Below are 4582 nucleotides of genomic sequence, written 5' to 3'. Positions count from 1 at the left end.
CCTTTGACACATGACAATCATCTTGGAGTGGTTGTCACTCTCAAGGCCATACAAAAGGAATGGTGCACAGACAAGAGACAACATGGGTTGCCTCTTGATAACATAAAAGACTCAATCACTGCATGTGGATGTTTACTAAAAGAGAAGATCATTGATCGTGATGTTGCTGCGATGCCTATTAGTATTAGAACCGCAAATTGCCCAACCCCTTCAATCGAGACAACAACATCTCAAGTCGAGCAACAATTGACAAGAATCATGATGAAGCATCACACGTGACTGGTCCTAGTCATATCTATAGGCAAGCATAGAGCATATAAGTGGCTACAAGAATACATTTGTCATCGAGGTGGAAGCATAGATCAGAGAGGTGCGAATAAGCGGCAAAAACGAAAGTCCAAGAAGTGTGGGTGCCTGTTTAGGGTGGTGGTTCAACACTATCATGGTGGTGATAGGGTGACTATCGCAATCCATGGCGATCACACCGGGCACATACCTAGCTCACGTGCTGACCTTTACCACTTGCCGGTGCATTCAGCTGTAGTTGCATGCTGTATGGATGATATGTTTGATGTTGGGATGTGTCGCCATGTCACCAAAATGTCGATCTCCAAGGAAAGGTTTCACATGGCAAATGCATCTGAGTTGGATCATGTAATCTACAGATTTATGATACCAAAAGAGGTGCAAATGCTGTTTCATCAAATGCGCACTCGTGGTACTTAACTTGCCATTGGAATTTTTAAGAAGCCTTTCCTCTCCTGAGTTTTTGATAGCATTTGATCCAACATTTCTTTTGATTGTAGGTAACTTTGTAGGTAGTGAATGGGGTGCGATGCTTGCAGAGGCTCTACGTTTGCAAGAATTGAAGAAGGTAATACTACATTCTCAACTTCTTAAGCTGGATGGGTGAGCATGCATCCTCAAGTATACTACTTGTATGGACTGGTAATCTTTGTGCAGCCTTACAGTCCCCAAAACCCTGATGAGAATAAGCGGCCATTCATCCTCCTCATTCAAGACAAGTGGATGCTACAAGTCGCTCTTCGTTTCTCTCGTCAGAACTCATGGGCCATGGATAGCGCTTTCCAGACAAACATTTATGGTCTACCGCTCTATGGTGCAGTCTTGCCAAACCAAAACGGCATAGGGATTCCGATATGGCTGATGTTATGCAGCAATGATGTGGGTACCAGTCAGGAAAAGGTGGCCCTAGAGCTCATGTTCAAGATGATCTTTGCAAGGTTAGGTGATGTTGGGCCCACAACCATTGTCATTGATAAGAGCCAACAAGAGCTCGAAGCCATCCTCAAGGTTGTGGATCAAGATCCTTTTTGCTGGAGAGAAGACAAGGATGGAAGGCGGCAACAAGTCGCATGCAAAGTTTTGCTATGCTGGTTTCATGTCAAGAAGGCATGGGTTGAGAACCTCGTGCCCCAAGTAGGTCATTTCTTTGATGTGTTCTTCATGTCATCTCATGTCCACGAATTGACTGTCGTACTCACATGGCATTGTTGTGCATAGGTCCCTAAGGACAAGCATGATGATGTGTACAATCACTTGTTGAATTTGATGCATGCAACAAGCAAGGATATATTTGATGCAAGGTACGATGAGCTATTGCAAGTGTATCAGACACATGAGAATATTCGACGGTATGTATCCATTGGCTGGTGTGGCAGCACATGTATGTGGCGAAGCCGTTGGCCAAGATTCGGTCGTCTATTTCAACATGGGAATGTGGATACTACAAACTTGGTTGAGCGATTATGGCAATATGTCAAGTATACCTTGCTAAATGCAAAGATAAACAGGCTTTGTTGGTCTTGTTGAATACAATGGTAGGTGATTCAGTGCATGGGACATATATTTGGGGAACGTTCTCGAGTTCTTCAAGCAAAAGCAAGAGATTGGTAAGAGCGGTTCTCTTTCGCTTGAGAGTATACCTTTGTTGTTGCCAAATGTTGAGCTCATGTTTTTCCAATTTGACAATCGTTCAGCTGATTCCGAGCGTTTTAGTCGTTTTGGATCAAGCAAGCAACATATAGCCAAGCTAGTAGCAAGCGAATCAATTCTTAAGCGATTTGAGGCGGATCCAAGCACCCTCAAAGTGATAGAGGAAGGACACATGCTATTCAAAGTCCTTAGCACTACTTCGGCCTCAAACTGGTATCATGTGAGCATGATCCAACTACTACGATTGTGCGGATTGGGGATCATAATGTAAGCATATATATGGCCTTCGACTGATAATTGAGAGGCAATTTCCTCATCTTCAGGAAGTTCTCCCCGTCATAGATAGCATTCAAGCTTTGAGCCATGTGGACCTATGTAACAACCCATAGTTGGAGCAGGGGAAGACAATATAGCACTAGAGAATGACAACTTAGATGTAGCTGAGACAGTTGTCAACAACATAGACGATGAGATTGGTAGCTACATCTATGACATGAGAAGCATGTTGCAGAGTCTAGAAGAGCAGTTGGTGCAATGTGATAGATCTTTGAAGCCAGCCATACCAACGCAACTAACTCTTTCACGAAATAGTCTTGCCGCCTTGATCATCCCAAAGGAGATTGAGCTACCAGCAAAGGGATCGATCAGGCAAGTCCAAGCTCATGTTACTCTAACTCGACTCGGGCATGGGATGCCCATATAAGCAAGTGGACCCAGCAAGGAACAGATTTCTTGAGGCTGACTTGCCACCATCTAAAGGTCCTTATTGGTGTTTTGCTACGCAAGCATCAGTGTGGACGGAATCGAGTCCGCTGTCAAAGAAAGCCTCGAATACATTGTCCTCATTGTTGCAGCAAAACTCTCATGCTTGATCCATTGGAGAGCATTTCATGCCATGCCCTCCTTCCATTATTGTTGAGACATGCCCCAGGTGGAGCAAAGTCGAGCTTGCTTAATCGTCATGTCACCCTCTTTGGTGAGAGCATCCAAAAAGGGATGATTGTCTATTGCAAAACTGGCAAGGTTCCCACAGAAGAGAGAAGCTTCACGATCTTCTTGCTTGATGGGTCAGTACTCAAGGCAGTCCTTACGTCCCAGCAGCAAATGGTTCTCTCTACATAAGAGGCATGCATCTTATTTCTCCCTTATGCAATCTATTGGGATGATCTGATGACCAGTTTGTGAGCGTTGGGCAGGAACTGGTGAGCCCATTTGCAACTATCTTTGGTGGGTTGTTTTGGGAGCCAGCTGTTAGCTGATTTCATTTGCATACTTTCAACATGTTCGGCTGATGACTATTTACCTTGTTTGGGCTATTAGGCCGATCTTTTTGGATGGCATATTTCTTGATCGTGCGTGAACATTACAGCTAGGTTCCGAAAATTTGTTCTGCCAATCTGTCATGAGCTCATTTCAGCTACCAAATTGATGTATTTTTCCTATAAAGTGTGTACAATCTCTATGGACTACAATTGCTCTAATTGGATGGCATTGAAACTGACCTTTTGTGAGAGTCATGGATGGGTTGTTGCCAGATGTATGTCTTGTTTTGCCAGCCAATTTTTCTTATCCATTTAGGCTGATCTGATTTCAACACCATATTAGAGAGTTTGAGACTTTAGAGCCAATTTGGGAATCATAGAATGTCTCAGGGATTTGGCCATATGGAAAATCTCAAACTATTTTTTAAGGCCAAACACTTCCACAAGGTAGTGCTTGAAATGCTCTTCCAATCCATGCTCTGAAAACTTTGGCTAAGATTTGGCCATGTGGTCAAATCTTAAGCTTGTTTTGAAAGTGAGAATTGGGAAATTCCCTAATTCACTAATATGGTGTTTTTCTCAGTTGATTTCACTTGCAAACATTTAGAATTTTTGGTATTTGATTATTTACAGTTTTGTTGGAGATATGTTGTCGCAAAAAGGAGGTTGGGCTCTTAGAAAGAGGTTTCATGCACCATATTTTGACCATTCAGGGTGCAAGGCTTGAGATGTTCTTTTGTTAGGGTTTGTGCCATAACCATGCAGTAAATAATGCCTTTGCATTTATATGATGCATTTCTCACTCACCAATGCCGAGATGAAGTTTGTGCTGCATCATGGGCCAACTTAAGTGTACACAAAAATCTATGTCATGAATCTTAATGAGTGATGTGACGTGTGATGAGAGAAACACATAAGAGATGTTTTCAGAATACAACAAGAATACCATAGATGCATTGGAACGTCCAAATAAAAACCTTATGATAGCACTTTAAAACGCTGAAATCTAACGTCTCTAGCTCAGGATATAGAATTTTTAAGCTTAGGGCCTCATGAGGTCAGAACCAAGCGAATAGAGGCCCTTGAGACCCTTTAAGAGCCTCTATTCGCTTGGTTCTGACCTCATGCAACTCTAGGCTTAATATGCTATATCTAGAGCTAGACACGTCAAATTTCAGCGTTCTAAAGTGCTATGGTAAGGTGTTTGGACGTTCCGGATGCATCCTAAGGCTTACAAATGCTATATCATAAGCTTAGGGCCTCATGAGGTCATAACCAAGTGAATAGAGGCCCTTGAGACCCCTCAAGAGACTCTATTCTCTTGGTTCTGACCTCATGAGGCTCTAGGATTAATATGCTATATC

At 42.8% G+C, this 4582-nt stretch overlaps 1 pseudogene; it reads left to right on the top strand.

Moving 5' to 3' along the window:
• Positions 1-600: 600 nt before the first annotated feature.
• LOC147419428 (uncharacterized) lies at positions 601-3362 on the top strand (annotated as a pseudogene).
• Positions 3363-4582: the final 1220 nt, after the last annotated feature.

Source organism: Adiantum capillus-veneris, chromosome 29 (assembly GCF_014529385.1).
Source record: "Adiantum capillus-veneris isolate H3 chromosome 29, ASM1452938v2, whole genome shotgun sequence".
NCBI classification, from domain to species: Eukaryota; Viridiplantae; Streptophyta; class Polypodiopsida; order Polypodiales; family Pteridaceae; genus Adiantum; species Adiantum capillus-veneris.
Note: the sequence above shows the minus strand (reverse complement) of the source record. Positions and strands in the feature narration are given on the sequence as shown.